At 49.4% G+C, this 21,236-nt stretch overlaps 5 non-coding genes across 5 annotated transcripts; all 5 read right to left on the reverse strand.

Annotated features, from left to right (window-relative positions):
• Window positions 1-4,320: 4,320 nt before the first annotated feature.
• Window positions 4,321-4,392, reverse strand: trnam-cau (transfer RNA methionine (anticodon CAU)). Its single transcript has one exon. It is a non-coding gene; the product is annotated as a tRNA-Met (tRNA).
• Window positions 4,393-9,749: 5,357 nt separating this feature from the next.
• trnam-cau (transfer RNA methionine (anticodon CAU)) lies at window positions 9,750-9,821 on the reverse strand. Its single transcript has one exon. It is a non-coding gene; the product is annotated as a tRNA-Met (tRNA).
• A 2,632-nt stretch (window positions 9,822-12,453) lies between these two features.
• trnam-cau (transfer RNA methionine (anticodon CAU)) lies at window positions 12,454-12,525 on the reverse strand. Its single transcript has one exon. It is a non-coding gene; the product is annotated as a tRNA-Met (tRNA).
• Window positions 12,526-15,156: 2,631 nt separating this feature from the next.
• Window positions 15,157-15,228, reverse strand: trnam-cau (transfer RNA methionine (anticodon CAU)). Its single transcript has one exon. It is a non-coding gene; the product is annotated as a tRNA-Met (tRNA).
• A 5,344-nt stretch (window positions 15,229-20,572) lies between these two features.
• trnam-cau (transfer RNA methionine (anticodon CAU)) lies at window positions 20,573-20,644 on the reverse strand. The gene has a single exon. It is a non-coding gene; the product is annotated as a tRNA-Met (tRNA).
• Between the last annotated feature and the right edge of the window lie 592 nt (window positions 20,645-21,236).

A 21,236-nucleotide genomic window follows, 5' to 3' on the forward strand; every position in this document is an offset into this window, starting at 1 on the left:
CAAAGACTTTCCCGAACAGCTGCTTCTCATCCAGTCTCCCTGCTGCTATTTCATTCCACCGCATTCTCTGCTCACAGTGTCGTTTCCCCAACGTAGCATGAAGCATAAACTGGGTGACTGCTTCGCAGAACATCCCGCTTCTGCCCGCAGAAACTAAAGGCCCTGACCTTGCGGTTGCCTGCCACTTTAACACATCACCCTGTTCCCTGGCCAACATCCCTGTCTCAGGCTTGCAGCAGTGTTCTAGCTCCAGATGAAGGAACAACATCTCATTTTCCACTTGGAGCCCTTCCAGCCCTCCGGTCTTCAATATCGAGTTCTATAACTATAGGGCCTGAACCCCCCCATGTCCTTGACCCCTACCACACGAAAGACTCCTGTTTATCACCTCGTCTGCTATGACACACGACGTATTGTTAGCCACTAACAGTCTCCATTAACAGTTATTTGCCCTCTCACGAGGATCGTTATTCACTCCTACGTCCTGCCTATTGTTCTTTCTCTGAGCTGGCGGCAAACACAGCAATGAACATTGGAGACTCTGAGCCAGCTGAAACTTGCTCAGTGTGAAGTACATTCCACATTGCTGCAAGAATTGCAAGCAGCAAAGCCTTTCCAGAACATCTGCTTGTCATTCTGTCCCCGGGGGGCTGATGTTTGTCTCTTCCCCAGGAACAGGAGTATCTCCACTGGCGGATAATTAAACCATTTTATTTCTACTTGCACGTTGTTCTGGGGGGAGGGGGGGTGGGGGAATGTAGGTTTGGGGGAGGGTAAGAGTCCATTCGCTCTTCTGCTCTCTCTCCCTCATTCTCTCTCTCTCTCTCTCTGAAACTCTTGGGGTGAGAGGTGTCAGTTACATTATTGCGGGGAACATGAACAACTTTGATTGTGAACTTTCTCCAAAGGTCTGTTATCGGAGAGACAGAAAGATGCTGTGCTGGCAGGACAGAGAGAAATGAACACCGAGGACTCTTCGCCCAGGTAAATTCACATTGTTGTGCAGCCTGCTTGGTGTTCAGAAATCGTCTTCACGCAGCAATCTTACGGAAAGTCTATTGCAAAGTGGGCATCGCTTTCTTTGCTGCGACCGCGCAGCAGTTAACATCTGAGCCCCAAGTGTCCCAGATGAAGAGAATCCGCGTGAAACCTTCACTCACTGAGAGTCATCCCCACGGCCCTGAGCTGAGGGACTGCAGGCAGTCCAACACGGAAGGGACGGTTAAAAATGAACCATTTTTGCTCCCTCAGCAACACGTAGCATCATTGTCGCGCAGACAGAAGCCATTCAGCCCATGGATTCCACGGCGACTGTCTGTCACTTGTCTCTCTCTGAGGTTATTCACAATCGGTGGTATCCGTCCTAATAGTGGGGGACGATGTCTGAGTTTCAACTTTACCAGCTCATTAGCATCGAAGAGAACCGGTTTTGCGATTCAGTTCAGAGGAAACCGACCAAGAACAGAATATCACTGAGACCTCTAAAACCCATGGACCTCTAAAACCCATGCCGTTTGAATGGAGTGGATCGATATGAACATCGGCAAGTAGATGCAAAGGCAGCTTGCTGATCAGATCAAAGTGACAGTGAACGATAGCAGAGGATGGCTTCGATCCATCGACCTCTGGGTTATGGGCCCAGCACGCTCCCGCTGCGCCACTCTGCTGCCGCTTGGAGACGCTCGTTGCACAGAACACTTCAGGTTTTTGTCTGGCACGCGGCAGGCACCTTCGAGCCTGATGTCAAAGACCTCCACTGCTGTCGTGTGATATGCTGTTTCGCAGACGTATGGAGGCTGTGTAAATATAAACTTTTTTCTAAATTCCCACATTCTGTCGGTCGAACTGTGATTTCACACTGAATCACAACATGTGTCACAGCGCAGACGGAGGCTCTGCGGCCCACCTTCGCTCTGCTGGTTCTACGCTTAAGTAAACGTGTGACTCTCGTCGTTTCATTTCATTCTCTCGCCTTCTCAGCGGAAATCTGCACATCTGAACGTGACCACCGACTTCCCTTTTGGGTCCATTGAATCTTCCTCTTTGTCAATGTCAGACAGGGACTTACTGACCCTCACCACTCCCTGTACGAAAACGTTCTTCCTAATGTCACTTTTACTTCTTTTCCTCGTGACTCTAAAATTCTGCCGAATCGTTATGGATCCTTTCAGGCGTGGGAGCATTTTCACAACATTATTTCCTGTTTCTAGGTCCCTCATGACTTGGAAAAGTTCGGTTCTCCGAGGAGAGCTGTCCCAATTTTCCAATCTACCTTGATTGCTGACATTCCTCAAACACCGCACCACTCACGTCAACCTGTTGAGCACTATGGTAAAAACAATGACTGCAGATGCTGGAAACCAGATTCTGGATTAGTGGTGCTGGAAGAGCACAGCAGTTCAGGCAGCATCCAAGTAGCTTGTTGAACACGATCTCCAACCATTTCATTTCTCTGTTTTCTGCCTCATTCGTACTCCAAGCAGCCCACGCTGGTTTCACGAAGGTGCTTTTTGAGAAAGTCAATCAGGCAGTTTTGCACAAGTCAAGTTAAAAAACAACACGGGCTCGTCCGGGATTTGAACCCGGGACCTCTCGCAAATCAGCGCAGTAACAGACCCTAAGCGAGAATCATACGCCTAGACCAACGAGCCAGAAAGCACGCACGCCGGTAATGCCCCACACCTCTTGAGCGACCTGAGACATGCTCAGTATGAAATACATTTGAGCAAGCGGCAAAGACTTTCCAGAACAGCTGCTTCTCATCCAGTCTCCCTGCTGCTATTTCATTCCACCGCATTCTCTGCTCACAGTGTCGTTTCCCCAACGTAGCATGAAGCATAAACTGGGTGACTGCTTCGCAGAACATCCCGCTTCTGCCCGCAGAAACTAAAGGCCCTGACCTTGCGGTTGCCTGCCACTTTAACACATCACCCTGTTCCCTGGCCAACATCCCTGTCTCAGGCTTGCAGCAGTGTTCTCGCTCCAGATGAAGGAACAACATCTCATTTTCCACTTGGAGCCCTTCCAGCCCTCCGGTCTTCAATATCGAGTTCTATAACTATAGGGCCTGAACCCCCCCATGTCCTTGACCCCTACCACACGAAAGACTCCTGTTTATCACCTCGTCTGCTATGACACACGACGTATTGTTAGCCACTAACAGTCTCCATTAACAGTTATTCGCCCTCTCACGAGGATCGTTATTCACTCCTGCGTCCTGCCTATTGTTCTTTCTCTGAGCTGGCGGCAAACACAGCAATGAACATTGGAGACTCTGAGCCAGCTGAAACTTGCTCAGTGTGAAGTAGATTCCACATTGCTGCAAGAATTGCAAGCAGCAAAGCCTTTCCAGAACATCTGCTTGTCATTCTGTCCCCGGGGGGGCTGATGTTTGTCTCTTCCCCACGAACAGGAGTATCTCCACTGGCGGATAATTAAACCATTTTATTTCTACTTGCACGTTGTTCTGGGGGGAGGGGGGGTGGGGGAATGTAGGTTTGGGGAAGGGTAAGAGTCCATTCGCTCTTCTGCTCTCTCTCCCTCTTTCTCTCTCTCTCTCTCTCTCTGAAACTCTTGGGGTGAGAGGTGTCAGTTACATTAATGCGGGGAACATGAACAACTTTGATTGTGAACTTTCTCCAAAGGTCTGTTATCGGAGAGACAGAAAGATGCTGTGCTGGCAGGACAGAGAGAAATGAACACCGAGGACTCTTCGCCCAGGTAAATTCACATTGTTGTGCAGCCTGCATGGTGTTCAGAAATCGTCTTCACGCAGCAATCTTACGGAAAGTCTATTGCAAAGTGGGCATCGCTTTCTTTGCTGCGACCGCGCAGCAGTTAACATCTGAGCCCCAAGTGTCCCAGATGAAGAGAATCCGCGTGAAACCTTCACTCACTGAGAGTCATCCCCACGGCCCTGAGCTGAGGGACTGCAGGCAGTCCAACACGGAAGGGACGGTTAAAAATGAACCATTTTTGCTCCCTCAGCAACACGTAGCATCATTGTCGCGCAGACAGAAGCCATTCAGCCCATGGATTCACACGGCGACTGTCTGTCACTTGTCTCTCTCTGAGGTTATTCACAATCGGTGGTATCCGTCCAAATAGTGGGGGACGATGTCTGAGTTTCAACTTTACCAGCTCATTAGCATCGGAGAGAACCGGTTTTGCGATTCAGTTCAGAGGAAACCGACCAAGAACGGAATATCACTGAGACCTCTAAAACCCATGCCGTTTGAATGGAGTGGATCGATATGAACATCGGCAAGTAGATGCAAAGGCAGCTTGCTGAAGAAAGCAGATCAAGGTGACAGTGAACGATAGCAGAGGATGGTTTCGATCCATCGACCTCTGGGTTATGGGCCCAGCACGCTCCCGCTGCGCCACTCTGCTGCCGCTTGGAGACGCTCGTTGCGCAGAACACTTCAGGTTTTTGTCTGGCACGCGGCAGGCACCTTCGAGCCTGATGTCAAAGACCTCCACTGCTGTCGTGTGATATGCTGTTTCGCAGACGTATGGAGGCTGTGTAAATATAAACTTTTTTCTAAATTCCCACATTCTGTCGGTCGAACTGTGATTTCACACTGAATCACAACATGTGTCACAGCGCAGACGGAGGCTCTGCGGCCCACCTTCGCTCTGCTGGTTCTACGCTTAAGTAAACGTGTGACTCTAGTCGTTTCATTTCATTCTCTCGCCTTCTCAGCGGAAATCTGCACATCTGAACGTGACCACCGAATTCCCTTTTGGGTCCATTGAATCTTCCTCTTTGTCAATGTCAGACAGGGACTTACTGACCCTCACCACTCCCTGTACGAAAACGTTCTTCCTAATGTCACTTTTACTTCTTTTCCTCGTGACTCTAAAATTCTGCCGAATCGTTATGGATCCTTTCAGGCGTGGGAGCATTTTCACAACATTATTTCCTGTTTCTAGGTCCCTCATGACTTGGAAATGTTCGGTTCTCCGAGGAGAGCTGTCCCAATTTTCCAATCTACCTTGATTGCTGACATTCCTCAAACACCGCACCACTCACGTCAACCTGTTGAGCACTATGGTAAAAACAATGACTGCAGATGCTGGAAACCAGATTCTGGATTAGTGGTGCTGGAAGAGCACAGCAGTTCAGGCAGCATCCAAGTAGCTTGTTGAACACGATCTCCAACCATTTCATTTCTCTGTTTTCTGCCTCATTCGTACTCCAGGCAGCCCACGCTGGTTTCACGAAGGTGCTTTTTGAGAAAGTCAATCAGGCAGTTTTGCACAAGTCAAGTTAAAAAAAAAACACGGGCTCGTCCGGGATCTCTCGCAAATCAGCGCAGTAACAGACCCTAAGCGAGAATCATACGCCTAGACCAACGAGCCAGAAAGCACGCACGCAGGTAATGCCCCAGACCTCTTGAGCGACCTGAGACATGCTCAGTATGAAATACATTTGAGCAAGCGGCAAAGACTTTCCCGAACAGCTGCTTCTCATCCAGTCTCCCTGCTGCTATTTCATTCCACCGCATTCTCTGCTCACAGTGTCGTTTCCCCAACGTAGCATGAAGCATAAACTGGGTGACTGCTTCGCAGAACATCCCGCTTCTGCCCGCAGAAACTAAAGGCCCTGACCTTGCGGTTGCCTGCCACTTTAACACATCACCCTGTTCCCTGGCCAACATCCCTGTCTCAGGCTTGCAGCAGTGTTCTAGCTCCAGATGAAGGAACAACATCTCATTTTCCACTTGGAGCCCTTCCAGCCCTCCGGTCTTCAATATCGAGTTCTATAACTATAGGGCCTGAACCCCCCCATGTCCTTGACCCCTACCACACGAAAGACTCCTGTTTATCACCTCGTCTGCTATGACACACGACGTATTGTTAGCCACTAACAGTCTCCATTAACAGTTATTTGCCCTCTCACGAGGATCGTTATTCACTCCTACGTCCTGCCTATTGTTCTTTCTCTGAGCTGGCGGCAAACACAGCAATGAACATTGGAGACTCTGAGCCAGCTGAAACTTGCTCAGTGTGAAGTACATTCCACATTGCTGCAAGAATTGCAAGCAGCAAAGCCTTTCCAGAACATCTGCTTGTCATTCTGTCCCCGGGGGGCTGATGTTTGTCTCTTCCCCAGGAACAGGAGTATCTCCACTGGCGGATAATTAAACCATTTTATTTCTACTTGCACGTTGTTCTGGGGGGAGGGGGGGTGGGGGAATGTAGGTTTGGGGGAGGGTAAGAGTCCATTCGCTCTTCTGCTCTCTCTCCCTCATTCTCTCTCTCTCTCTCTCTGAAACTCTTGGGGTGAGAGGTGTCAGTTACATTATTGCGGGGAACATGAACAACTTTGATTGTGAACTTTCTCCAAAGGTCTGTTATCGGAGAGACAGAAAGATGCTGTGCTGGCAGGACAGAGAGAAATGAACACCGAGGACTCTTCGCCCAGGTAAATTCACATTGTTGTGCAGCCTGCTTGGTGTTCAGAAATCGTCTTCACGCAGCAATCTTACGGAAAGTCTATTGCAAAGTGGGCATCGCTTTCTTTGCTGCGACCGCGCAGCAGTTAACATCTGAGCCCCAAGTGTCCCAGATGAAGAGAATCCGCGTGAAACCTTCACTCACTGAGAGTCATCCCCACGGCCCTGAGCTGAGGGACTGCAGGCAGTCCAACACGGAAGGGACGGTTAAAAATGAACCATTTTTGCTCCCTCAGCAACACGTAGCATCATTGTCGCGCAGACAGAAGCCATTCAGCCCATGGATTCCACGGCGACTGTCTGTCACTTGTCTCTCTCTGAGGTTATTCACAATCGGTGGTATCCGTCCTAATAGTGGGGGACGATGTCTGAGTTTCAACTTTACCAGCTCATTAGCATCGAAGAGAACCGGTTTTGCGATTCAGTTCAGAGGAAACCGACCAAGAACAGAATATCACTGAGACCTCTAAAACCCATGCCGTTTGAATGGAGTGGATCGATATGAACATCGGCAAGTAGATGCAAAGGCAGCTTGCTGATCAGATCAAAGTGACAGTGAACGATAGCAGAGGATGGCTTCGATCCATCGACCTCTGGGTTATGGGCCCAGCACGCTCCCGCTGCGCCACTCTGCTGCCGCTTGGAGACGCTCGTTGCACAGAACACTTCAGGTTTTTGTCTGGCACGCGGCAGGCACCTTCGAGCCTGATGTCAAAGACCTCCACTGCTGTCGTGTGATATGCTGTTTCGCAGACGTATGGAGGCTGTGTAAATATAAACTTTTTTCTAAATTCCCACATTCTGTCGGTCGAACTGTGATTTCACACTGAATCACAACATGTGTCACAGCGCAGACGGAGGCTCTGCGGCCCACCTTCGCTCTGCTGGTTCTACGCTTAAGTAAACGTGTGACTCTCGTCGTTTCATTTCATTCTCTCGCCTTCTCAGCGGAAATCTGCACATCTGAACGTGACCACCGACTTCCCTTTTGGGTCCATTGAATCTTCCTCTTTGTCAATGTCAGACAGGGACTTACTGACCCTCACCACTCCCTGTACGAAAACGTTCTTCCTAATGTCACTTTTACTTCTTTTCCTCGTGACTCTAAAATTCTGCCGAATCGTTATGGATCCTTTCAGGCGTGGGAGCATTTTCACAACATTATTTCCTGTTTCTAGGTCCCTCATGACTTGGAAAAGTTCGGTTCTCCGAGGAGAGCTGTCCCAATTTTCCAATCTACCTTGATTGCTGACATTCCTCAAACACCGCACCACTCACGTCAACCTGTTGAGCACTATGGTAAAAACAATGACTGCAGATGCTGGAAACCAGATTCTGGATTAGTGGTGCTGGAAGAGCACAGCAGTTCAGGCAGCATCCAAGTAGCTTGTTGAACACGATCTCCAACCATTTCATTTCTCTGTTTTCTGCCTCATTCGTACTCCAAGCAGCCCACGCTGGTTTCACGAAGGTGCTTTTTGAGAAAGTCAATCAGGCAGTTTTGCACAAGTCAAGTTAAAAAACAACACGGGCTCGTCCGGGATTTGAACCCGGGACCTCTCGCAAATCAGCGCAGTAACAGACCCTAAGCGAGAATCATACGCCTAGACCAACGAGCCAGAAAGCACGCACGCCGGTAATGCCCCACACCTCTTGAGCGACCTGAGACATGCTCAGTATGAAATACATTTGAGCAAGCGGCAAAGACTTTCCAGAACAGCTGCTTCTCATCCAGTCTCCCTGCTGCTATTTCATTCCACCGCATTCTCTGCTCACAGTGTCGTTTCCCCAACGTAGCATGAAGCATAAACTGGGTGACTGCTTCGCAGAACATCCCGCTTCTGCCCGCAGAAACTAAAGGCCCTGACCTTGCGGTTGCCTGCCACTTTAACACATCACCCTGTTCCCTGGCCAACATCCCTGTCTCAGGCTTGCAGCAGTGTTCTCGCTCCAGATGAAGGAACAACATCTCATTTTCCACTTGGAGCCCTTCCAGCCCTCCGGTCTTCAATATCGAGTTCTATAACTATAGGGCCTGAACCCCCCCATGTCCTTGACCCCTACCACACGAAAGACTCCTGTTTATCACCTCGTCTGCTATGACACACGACGTATTGTTAGCCACTAACAGTCTCCATTAACAGTTATTCGCCCTCTCACGAGGATCGTTATTCACTCCTGCGTCCTGCCTATTGTTCTTTCTCTGAGCTGGCGGCAAACACAGCAATGAACATTGGAGACTCTGAGCCAGCTGAAACTTGCTCAGTGTGAAGTAGATTCCACATTGCTGCAAGAATTGCAAGCAGCAAAGCCTTTCCAGAACATCTGCTTGTCATTCTGTCCCCGGGGGGGCTGATGTTTGTCTCTTCCCCACGAACAGGAGTATCTCCACTGGCGGATAATTAAACCATTTTATTTCTACTTGCACGTTGTTCTGGGGGGAGGGGGGGTGGGGGAATGTAGGTTTGGGGAAGGGTAAGAGTCCATTCGCTCTTCTGCTCTCTCTCCCTCTTTCTCTCTCTCTCTCTCTCTCTGAAACTCTTGGGGTGAGAGGTGTCAGTTACATTAATGCGGGGAACATGAACAACTTTGATTGTGAACTTTCTCCAAAGGTCTGTTATCGGAGAGACAGAAAGATGCTGTGCTGGCAGGACAGAGAGAAATGAACACCGAGGACTCTTCGCCCAGGTAAATTCACATTGTTGTGCAGCCTGCATGGTGTTCAGAAATCGTCTTCACGCAGCAATCTTACGGAAAGTCTATTGCAAAGTGGGCATCGCTTTCTTTGCTGCGACCGCGCAGCAGTTAACATCTGAGCCCCAAGTGTCCCAGATGAAGAGAATCCGCGTGAAACCTTCACTCACTGAGAGTCATCCCCACGGCCCTGAGCTGAGGGACTGCAGGCAGTCCAACACGGAAGGGACGGTTAAAAATGAACCATTTTTGCTCCCTCAGCAACACGTAGCATCATTGTCGCGCAGACAGAAGCCATTCAGCCCATGGATTCACACGGCGACTGTCTGTCACTTGTCTCTCTCTGAGGTTATTCACAATCGGTGGTATCCGTCCAAATAGTGGGGGACGATGTCTGAGTTTCAACTTTACCAGCTCATTAGCATCGGAGAGAACCGGTTTTGCGATTCAGTTCAGAGGAAACCGACCAAGAACGGAATATCACTGAGACCTCTAAAACCCATGCCGTTTGAATGGAGTGGATCGATATGAACATCGGCAAGTAGATGCAAAGGCAGCTTGCTGAAGAAAGCAGATCAAGGTGACAGTGAACGATAGCAGAGGATGGTTTCGATCCATCGACCTCTGGGTTATGGGCCCAGCACGCTCCCGCTGCGCCACTCTGCTGCCGCTTGGAGACGCTCGTTGCGCAGAACACTTCAGGTTTTTGTCTGGCACGCGGCAGGCACCTTCGAGCCTGATGTCAAAGACCTCCACTGCTGTCGTGTGATATGCTGTTTCGCAGACGTATGGAGGCTGTGTAAATATAAACTTTTTTCTAAATTCCCACATTCTGTCGGTCGAACTGTGATTTCACACTGAATCACAACATGTGTCACAGCGCAGACGGAGGCTCTGCGGCCCACCTTCGCTCTGCTGGTTCTACGCTTAAGTAAACGTGTGACTCTAGTCGTTTCATTTCATTCTCTCGCCTTCTCAGCGGAAATCTGCACATCTGAACGTGACCACCGAATTCCCTTTTGGGTCCATTGAATCTTCCTCTTTGTCAATGTCAGACAGGGACTTACTGACCCTCACCACTCCCTGTACGAAAACGTTCTTCCTAATGTCACTTTTACTTCTTTTCCTCGTGACTCTAAAATTCTGCCGAATCGTTATGGATCCTTTCAGGCGTGGGAGCATTTTCACAACATTATTTCCTGTTTCTAGGTCCCTCATGACTTGGAAATGTTCGGTTCTCCGAGGAGAGCTGTCCCAATTTTCCAATCTACCTTGATTGCTGACATTCCTCAAACACCGCACCACTCACGTCAACCTGTTGAGCACTATGGTAAAAACAATGACTGCAGATGCTGGAAACCAGATTCTGGATTAGTGGTGCTGGAAGAGCACAGCAGTTCAGGCAGCATCCAAGTAGCTTGTTGAACACGATCTCCAACCATTTCATTTCTCTGTTTTCTGCCTCATTCGTACTCCAGGCAGCCCACGCTGGTTTCACGAAGGTGCTTTTTGAGAAAGTCAATCAGGCAGTTTTGCACAAGTCAAGTTAAAAAAAAAACACGGGCTCGTCCGGGATCTCTCGCAAATCAGCGCAGTAACAGACCCTAAGCGAGAATCATACGCCTAGACCAACGAGCCAGAAAGCACGCACGCAGGTAATGCCCCAGACCTCTTGAGCGACCTGAGACATGCTCAGTATGAAATACATTTGAGCAAGCGGCAAAGACTTTCCCGAACAGCTGCTTCTCATCCAGTCTCCCTGCTGCTATTTCATTCCACCGCATTCTCTGCTCACAGTGTCGTTTCCCCAACGTAGCATGAAGCATAAACTGGGTGACTGCTTCGCAGAACATCCCGCTTCTGCCCGCAGAAACTAAAGGCCCTGACCTTGCGGTTGCCTGCCACTTTAACACATCACCCTGTTCCCTGGCCAACATCCCTGTCTCAGGCTTGCAGCAGTGTTCTAGCTCCAGATGAAGGAACAACATCTCATTTTCCACTTGGAGCCCTTCCAGCCCTCCGGTCTTCAATATCGAGTTCTATAACTATAGGGCCTGAACCCCCCCATGTCCTTGACCCCTACCACACGAAAGACTCCTGTTTATCACCTCGTCTGCTATGACACACGACGTATTGTTAGCCACTAACAGTCTCCATTAACAGTTATTTGCCCTCTCACGAGGATCGTTATTCACTCCTACGTCCTGCCTATTGTTCTTTCTCTGAGCTGGCGGCAAACACAGCAATGAACATTGGAGACTCTGAGCCAGCTGAAACTTGCTCAGTGTGAAGTACATTCCACATTGCTGCAAGAATTGCAAGCAGCAAAGCCTTTCCAGAACATCTGCTTGTCATTCTGTCCCCGGGGGGCTGATGTTTGTCTCTTCCCCAGGAACAGGAGTATCTCCACTGGCGGATAATTAAACCATTTTATTTCTACTTGCACGTTGTTCTGGGGGGAGGGGGGGTGGGGGAATGTAGGTTTGGGGGAGGGTAAGAGTCCATTCGCTCTTCTGCTCTCTCTCCCTCATTCTCTCTCTCTCTCTCTCTGAAACTCTTGGGGTGAGAGGTGTCAGTTACATTATTGCGGGGAACATGAACAACTTTGATTGTGAACTTTCTCCAAAGGTCTGTTATCGGAGAGACAGAAAGATGCTGTGCTGGCAGGACAGAGAGAAATGAACACCGAGGACTCTTCGCCCAGGTAAATTCACATTGTTGTGCAGCCTGCTTGGTGTTCAGAAATCGTCTTCACGCAGCAATCTTACGGAAAGTCTATTGCAAAGTGGGCATCGCTTTCTTTGCTGCGACCGCGCAGCAGTTAACATCTGAGCCCCAAGTGTCCCAGATGAAGAGAATCCGCGTGAAACCTTCACTCACTGAGAGTCATCCCCACGGCCCTGAGCTGAGGGACTGCAGGCAGTCCAACACGGAAGGGACGGTTAAAAATGAACCATTTTTGCTCCCTCAGCAACACGTAGCATCATTGTCGCGCAGACAGAAGCCATTCAGCCCATGGATTCCACGGCGACTGTCTGTCACTTGTCTCTCTCTGAGGTTATTCACAATCGGTGGTATCCGTCCTAATAGTGGGGGACGATGTCTGAGTTTCAACTTTACCAGCTCATTAGCATCGAAGAGAACCGGTTTTGCGATTCAGTTCAGAGGAAACCGACCAAGAACAGAATATCACTGAGACCTCTAAAACCCATGCCGTTTGAATGGAGTGGATCGATATGAACATCGGCAAGTAGATGCAAAGGCAGCTTGCTGATCAGATCAAGGTGACAGTGAACGATAGCAGAGGATGGTTTCGATCCATCGACCTCTGGGTTATGGGCCCAGCACGCTCCCGCTGCGCCACTCTGCTGCCGCTTGGAGACGCTCGTTGCACAGAACACTTCAGGTTTTTGTCTGGCACGCGGCAGGCACCTTCGAGCCTGATGTCAAAGACCTCCACTGCTGTCGTGTGATATGCTGTTTCGCAGACGTATGGAGGCTGTGTAAATATAAACTTTTTTCTAAATTCCCACATTCTGTCGGTCGAACTGTGATTTCACACTGAATCACAACATGTGTCACAGCGCAGACGGAGGCTCTGCGGCCCACCTTCGCTCTGCTGGTTCTACGCTTAAGTAAACGTGTGACTCTAGTCGTTTCATTTCATTCTCTCGCCTTCTCAGCGGAAATCTGCACATCTGAACGTGACCACCGAATTCCCTTTTGGGTCCATTGAATCTTCCTCTTTGTCAATGTCAGACAGGGACTTACTGACCCTCACCACTCCCTGTACGAAAACGTTCTTCCTAATGTCACTTTTACTTCTTTTCCTCGTGACTCTAAAATTCTGCCGAATCGTTATGGATCCTTTCAGGCGTGGGAGCATTTTCACAACATTATTTCCTGTTTCTAGGTCCCTCATGACTTGGAAATGTTCGGTTCTCCGAGGAGAGCTGTCCCAATTTTCCAATCTACCTTGATTGCTGACATTCCTCAAACACCGCACCACTCACGTCAACCTGTTGAGCACTATGGTAAAAACAATGACTGCAGATGCTGGAAACCAGATTCTGGATTAGTGGTGCTGGAAGAGCACAGCAGTTCAGGCAGCATCCAAGTAGCTTGTTGAACACGATCTCCAACCATTTCATTTCTCTGTTTTCTGCCTCATTCGTACTCCAGGCAGCCCACGCTGGTTTCACGAAGGTGCTTTTTGAGAAAGTCAATCAGGCAGTTTTGCACAAGTCAAGTTAAAAAAAAAACACGGGCTCGTCCGGGATCTCTCGCAAATCAGCGCAGTAACAGACCCTAAGCGAGAATCATACGCCTAGACCAACGAGCCAGAAAGCACGCACGCAGGTAATGCCCCAGACCTCTTGAGCGACCTGAGACATGCTCAGTATGAAATACATTTGAGCAAGCGGCAAAGACTTTCCCGAACAGCTGCTTCTCATCCAGTCTCCCTGCTGCTATTTCATTCCACCGCATTCTCTGCTCACAGTGTCGTTTCCCCAACGTAGCATGAAGCATAAACTGGGTGACTGCTTCGCAGAACATCCCGCTTCTGCCCGCAGAAACTAAAGGCCCTGACCTTGCGGTTGCCTGCCACTTTAACACATCACCCTGTTCCCTGGCCAACATCCCTGTCTCAGGCTTGCAGCAGTGTTCTAGCTCCAGATGAAGGAACAACATCTCATTTTCCACTTGGAGCCCTTCCAGCCCTCCGGTCTTCAATATCGAGTTCTATAACTATAGGGCCTGAACCCCCCCATGTCCTTGACCCCTACCACACGAAAGACTCCTGTTTATCACCTCGTCTGCTATGACACACGACGTATTGTTAGCCACTAACAGTCTCCATTAACAGTTATTTGCCCTCTCACGAGGATCGTTATTCACTCCTACGTCCTGCCTATTGTTCTTTCTCTGAGCTGGCGGCAAACACAGCAATGAACATTGGAGACTCTGAGCCAGCTGAAACTTGCTCAGTGTGAAGTACATTCCACATTGCTGCAAGAATTGCAAGCAGCAAAGCCTTTCCAGAACATCTGCTTGTCATTCTGTCCCCGGGGGGCTGATGTTTGTCTCTTCCCCAGGAACAGGAGTATCTCCACTGGCGGATAATTAAACCATTTTATTTCTACTTGCACGTTGTTCTGGGGGGAGGGGGGTGGGGGAATGTAGGTTTGGGGGAGGGTAAGAGTCCATTCGCTCTTCTGCTCTCTCTCCCTCATTCTCTCTCTCTCTCTCTCTGAAACTCTTGGGGTGAGAGGTGTCAGTTACATTATTGCGGGGAACATGAACAACTTTGATTGTGAACTTTCTCCAAAGGTCTGTTATCGGAGAGACAGAAAGATGCTGTGCTGGCAGGACAGAGAGAAATGAACACCGAGGACTCTTCGCCCAGGTAAATTCACATTGTTGTGCAGCCTGCTTGGTGTTCAGAAATCGTCTTCACGCAGCAATCTTACGGAAAGTCTATTGCAAAGTGGGCATCGCTTTCTTTGCTGCGACCGCGCAGCAGTTAACATCTGAGCCCCAAGTGTCCCAGATGAAGAGAATCCGCGTGAAACCTTCACTCACTGAGAGTCATCCCCACGGCCCTGAGCTGAGGGACTGCAGGCAGTCCAACACGGAAGGGACGGTTAAAAATGAACCATTTTTGCTCCCTCAGCAACACGTAGCATCATTGTCGCGCAGACAGAAGCCATTCAGCCCATGGATTCCACGGCGACTGTCTGTCACTTGTCTCTCTCTGAGGTTATTCACAATCGGTGGTATCCGTCCTAATAGTGGGGGACGATGTCTGAGTTTCAACTTTACCAGCTCATTAGCATCGAAGAGAACCGGTTTTGCGATTCAGTTCAGAGGAAACCGACCAAGAACAGAATATCACTGAGACCTCTAAAACCCATGCCGTTTGAATGGAGTGGATCGATATGAACATCGGCAAGTAGATGCAAAGGCAGCTTGCTGATCAGATCAAGGTGACAGTGAACGATAGCAGAGGATGGTTTCGATCCATCGACCTCTGGGTTATGGGCCCAGCACGCTCCCGCTGCGCCACTCTGCTGCCGCTTGGAGACGCTCGTTGCACAGAACACTTCAGGTTTTTGTCTGGCACGCGGCAGGCACCTTCGAGCCTGATGTCAAAGACCTCCACTGCTGTCGTGTGATATGCTGTTTCGCAGACGTATGGAGGCTGTGTAAATATAAACTTTTTTCTAAATTCCCACATTCTGTCGGTCGAACTGTGATTTCACACTGAATCACAACATGTGTCACAGCGCAGACGGAGGCTCTGCGGCCCACCTTCGCTCTGCTGGTTCTACGCTTAAGTAAACGTGTGACTCTAGTCGTTTCATTTCATTCTCTCGCCTTCTCAGCGGAAATCTGCACATCTGAACGTGACCACCGACTTCCCTTTTGGGTCCATTGAATCTTCCTCTTTGTCAATGTCAGACAGGGACTTACTGACCCTCACCACTCCGTGTACGAAAACGTTCTTCCTAATGTCACTTTTACTTCTTTTCCTCGTGACTCTAAAATTCTGCCGAATCGTTATGGATCCTTTCAGGCGTGGGAGCATTTTCACAACATTATTTCCTGTTTCTAGGTCCCTCATGACTTGGAAAAGTTCGGTTCTCCGAGGAGAGCTGTCCCAATTTTCCAATCTACCTTGATTGCTGACATTCCTCAAACACCGCACCACTCACGTCAACCTGTTGAGCACTATGGTAAAAACAATGACTGCAGATGCTGGAAACCAGATTCTGGATTAGTGGTGCTGGAAGAGCACAGCAGTTCAGGCAGCATCCAAGTAGCTTGTTGAACACGATCTCCAACCATTTCATTTCTCTGTTTTCTGCCTCATTCGTACTCCAAGCAGCCCACGCTGGTTTCACGAAGGTGCTTTTTGAGAAAGTCAATCAGGCAGTTTTGCACAAGTCAAGTTAAAAAACAACACGGGCTCGTCCGGGATCTGAACCCGGGACCTCTCGCAAATCAGCGCAGTAACAGACCCTAAGCGAGAATCATACGCCTAGACCAACGAGCCAGAAAGCACGCACGCAGGTAATGCCCCACACCTCTTGAGCGACCTGAGACATGCTCAGTATGAAATACATTTGAGCAAGCGGCAAAGACTTTCCAGAACAGCTGCTTCTCATCCAGTCTCCCTGCTGCTATTTCATTCCACCGCATTCTCTGCTCACAGTGTCGTTTCCCCAACGTAGCATGAAGCATAAACTGGGTGACTGCTTCGCAGAACATCCCGCTTCTGCCCGCAGAAACTAAAGGCCCTGACCTTGCGGTTGCCTGCCACTTTAACACATCACCCTGTTCCCTGGCCAACATCCCTGTCTCAGGCTTGCAGCAGTGTTCTCGCTCCAGATGAAGGAACAACATCTCATTTTCCACTTGGAGCCCTTCCAGCCCTCCGGTCTTCAATATCGAGTTCTATAACTATAGGGCCTGAACCCCCCCATGTCCTTGACCCCTACCACACGAAAGACTCCTGTTTATCACCTCGTCTGCTATGACACACGACGTATTGTTAGCCACTAACAGTCTCCATTAACAGTTATTCGCCCTCTCACGAGGATCGTTATTCACTCCTGCGTCCTGCCTATTGTTCTTTCTCTGAGCTGGCGGCAAACACAGCAATGAACATTGGAGACTCTGAGCCAGCTGAAACTTGCTCAGTGTGAAGTACATTCCACATTGCTGCAAGAATTGCAAGCAGCAAAGCCTTTCCAGAACATCTGCTTGTCATTCTGTCCCCGGGGGGGCTGATGTTTGTCTCTTCCCCAGGAACAGGAGTATCTCCACTGGCGGATAATTAAACCATTTTATTTCTACTTGCACGTTGTTCTGGGGGGAGGGGGGGTGGGGGAATGTAGGTTTGGGGGAGGGTAAGAGTCCATTCGCTCTTCTGCTCTCTCTCCCTCTTTCTCTCTCTCTCTCTCTCTCTGAAACTCTTGGGGTTAGAGGTGTCAGTTACATTAATGCGGGGAACATGAACAACTTTGATTGTGAACTTTCTCCAAAGGTCTGTTATCGGAGAGACAGAAAGATGCTGTGCTGGCAGGACAGAGAGAAATGAACACCGAGGACTCTTCGCCCAGGTAAATTCACATTGTTGTGCAGCCTGCATGGTGTTCAGAAATCGTCTTCACGCAGCAATCTTACGGAAAGTCTATTGCAAAGTGGGCATCGCTTTCTTTGCTGCGACCGCGCAGCAGTTAACATCTGAGCCCCAAGTGTCCCAGATGAAGAGAATCCGCGTGAAACCTTCACTCACTGAGAGTCATCCCCACGGCCCTGAGCTGAGGGACTGCAGGCAGTCCAACACGGAAGGGACGGTTAAAAATGAACCATTTTTGCTCCCTCAGCAACACGTAGCATCATTGTCGCGCAGACAGAAGCCATTCAGCCCATGGATTCACACGGCGACTGTCTGTCACTTGTCTCTCTCTGAGGTTATTCACAATCGGTGGTATCCGTCCAAATAGTGGGGGACGATGTCTGAGTTTCAACTTTACCAGCTCATTAGCATCGGAGAGAACCGGTTTTGCGATTCAGTTCAGAGGAAACCGACCAAGAACAGAATATCACTGAGACCTCTAAAACCCATGCCGTTTGAATGGAGTGGATCGATATGAACATCGGCAAGTAGATGCAAAGGCAGCTTGCTGAAGAAAGCAGATCAAGGTGACAGTGATCTGCTTTCGATCCATCGACCTCTGGGTTATGGGCCCAGCACGCTCCCGCTGCGCCACTCTGAGACGCTCGTTGCACAGAACACTTCAGGTTTTTGTCTGGCACGCGGCAGGCACCTTCGAGCCTGATGTCAAAGACCTCCATTGCTGTCGTGTGATATGCTGTTTCGCAGACGAATGGAGGCTGTGTCAATATAAACTTTTTTCTAAATTCCCACATTCTGTCGGTCGAACTGTGATTTCACACTGAATCACAACATGTGTCACAGCGCAGACGGAGGCTCTGCGGCCCACCTTCGCTCTGCTGGTTCTACGCTTAAGTAAACGTGTGACTCTAGTCGTTTCAATCTCTCGCCTTCTCAGCGGAAATCTGCACATCTGAACGTGACCACCGAATTCCCTTTTGGGTCCATTGAATCTTCCTCTTTGTCAATGTCAGACAGGGACTTACTGACCCTCACCACTCCCTGTACGAAAACGTTCTTCCTAATGTCACTTTTACTTCTTTTGCTCGTGACTCTAAAATTCTGCCGAATCGTTATGGATCCTTTCAGGCGTGGGAGCATTTTCACAACATTATTTCCTGTTTCTAGGTCCCTCATGACTTGGAAAAGTTCGGTTCTCCGAGGAGAGCTGTCCCAATTTTCCAATCTACCTTGATTGCTGACATTCCTCAAACACCGCACCACTCACGTCAACCTGTTGAGCACTATGGTAAAAACAATGACTGCAGATGCTGGAAACCAGATTCTGGATTAGTGGTGCTGGAAGAGCACAGCAGTTCAGGCAGCATCCAAGTAGCTTGTTGAACACGATCTCCAACCATTTCATTTCTCTGTTTTCTGCTTCATTCGTACTCCAGGCAGCCCACGCTGGTTTCACGAAGGTGCTTTTTGAGAAAGTCAATCAGGCAGTTTTGCACAAGTCAAGTTAAAAAAAAACACGGGCTCATCCGGGATTTGAACCCGGGACCTCTCGCAAATCAGCGCAGTAACAGACCCTAAGCGAGAATCATACGCCTAGACCAACGAGCCAGAAAGCACGCACGCAGGTAATGCCCCACACCTCTTGAGCGACCTGAGACATGCTCAGTATGAAATACATTTGAGCAAGCGGCAAAGACTTTCCCGAACAGCTGCTTCTCATCCAGTCTCCCTGCTGCTATTTCATTCCACCGCATTCTCTGCTCACAGTGTCGTTTCCCCAACGTAGCATGAAGCATAAACTGGGTGACTGCTTCGCAGAACATCCCGCTTCTGCCCGCAGAAACTAAAGGCCCTGACCTTGCGGTTGCCTGCCACTTTAACACATCACCCTGTTCCCTGGCCAACATCCCTGTCTCAGGCTTGCAGCAGTGTTCTAGCTCCAGATGAAGGAACAACATCTCATTTTCCACTTGGAGCCCTTCCAGCCCTCCGGTCTTCAATATCGAGTTCTATAACTATAGGGCCTGAACCCCCCCATGTCCTTGACCCCTACCACACGAAAGACTCCTGTTTATCACCTCGTCTGCTATGACACACGACGTATTGTTAGCCACTAACAGTCTCCATTAACAGTTATTCGCCCTCTCACGAGGATCGTTATTCACTCCTGCGTCCTGCCTATTGTTCTTTCTCTGAGCTGGCGGCAAACACAGCAATGAACATTGGAGACTCTGAGCCAGCTGAAACTTGCTCAGTGTGAAGTAGATTCCACATTGCTGCAAGAATTGCAAGCAGCAAAGCCTTTCCAGAACATCTGCTTGTCATTCTGTCCCCGGGGGGGCTGATGTTTGTCTCTTCCCCAGGAACAGGAGTATCTCCACTGGCGGATAATTAAACCATTTTATTTCTACTTGCACGTTGTTCTGGGGGGAGGGGGGGGGTGGGGGAATGTAGGTTTGGGGGAGGGTAAGAGTCCATTCGCTCTTCTGCTCTCTCTCCCTCTTTCTCTCTCTCTCTCTCTCTGAAACTCTTGGGGTGAGAGGTGTCAGTTACATTAATGCGGGGAACATGAACAACTTTGATTGTGAACTTTCTCCAAAGGTCTGTTATCGGAGAGACAGAAAGATGCTGTGCTGGCAGGACAGAGAGAAATGAACACCGAGGACTCTTCGCCCAGGTAAATTCACATTGTTGTGCAGCCTGCTTGGTGTTCAGAAATCGTCTTCACGCAGCAATCTTACGGAAAGTCTATTGCAAAGTGGGCATCGCTTTCTTTGCTGCGACCGCGCAGCAGTTAACATCTGAGCCCCAAGTGTCCCAGATGAAGAGAATCCGCGTGAAACCTTCACTCACTGAGAGTCATCCCCACGGCCCTGAGCTGAGGGACTGCAGGCAGTCCAACACGGAAGGGACGGTTAAAAATGAACCATTTTTGCTCCCTCAGCAACACGTAGCATCATTGTCGCGCAGACAGAAGCCATTCAGCCCATGGATTCCACGGCGACTGTCTGTCACTTGTCTCTCTCTGAGGTTATTCACAATCGGCGGTATCCGTCCTAATAGTGGGGGACGATGTCTGAGTTTCAACTTTACCAGCTCATTAGCATCGAAGAGAACCGGTTTTGCGATTCAGTTCAGAGGAAACCGACCAAGAACAGAATATCACTGAGACCTCTAAAACCCATGCCGTTTGAATGGAGTGGATCGATATGAACATCGGCAAGTAGATGCAAAGGCAGCTTGCTGATCAGATCAAGGTGACAGTGAACGATAGCAGAGGATGGTTTCGATCCATCGACCTCTGGGTTATGGGCCCAGCACGCTCCCGCTGCGCCACTCTGCTGCCGCTTGGAGACGCTCGTTGCACAGAACACTTCAGGTTTTTGTCTGGCACGCGGCAGGCACCTTCGAGCCTGATGTCAAAGACCTCCACTGCTGTCGTGTGATATGCTGTTTCGCAGACGTATGGAGGCTGTGTCAATATAAACTTTTTTCTAAATTCCCACATTCTGTCGGTCGAACTGTGATTTCACACTGAATCACAACATGTGTCACAGCGCAGACGGAGGCTCTGCGGCCCACCTTCGCTCTGCTGGTTCTACGCTTAAGTAAACGTGTGACTCTAGTCGTTTCCATCTCTCGCCTTCTCAGCGGAAATCTGCACATCTGAACGTGACCACCGAATTCCCTTTTGGGTCCATTGAATCTTCCTCTTTGTCAATGTCAGACAGGGACTTACTGACCCTCACCACTCCCTGTACGAAAACGTTCTTCCTAATGTCACTTTTACTTCTTTTGCTCGTGACTCTAAAATTCTGCCGAATCGTTATGGATCCTTTCAGGCGTGGGAGCATTTTCACAACATTATTTCCTGTTTCTAGGTCCCTCATGACTTGGAAAAGTTCGGTTCTCCGAGGAGAGCTGTCCCAATTTTC

This window comes from Chiloscyllium punctatum, chromosome 36 (genome assembly GCF_047496795.1).
Source record: "Chiloscyllium punctatum isolate Juve2018m chromosome 36, sChiPun1.3, whole genome shotgun sequence".
NCBI classification, from domain to species: Eukaryota; Metazoa; Chordata; class Chondrichthyes; order Orectolobiformes; family Hemiscylliidae; genus Chiloscyllium; species Chiloscyllium punctatum.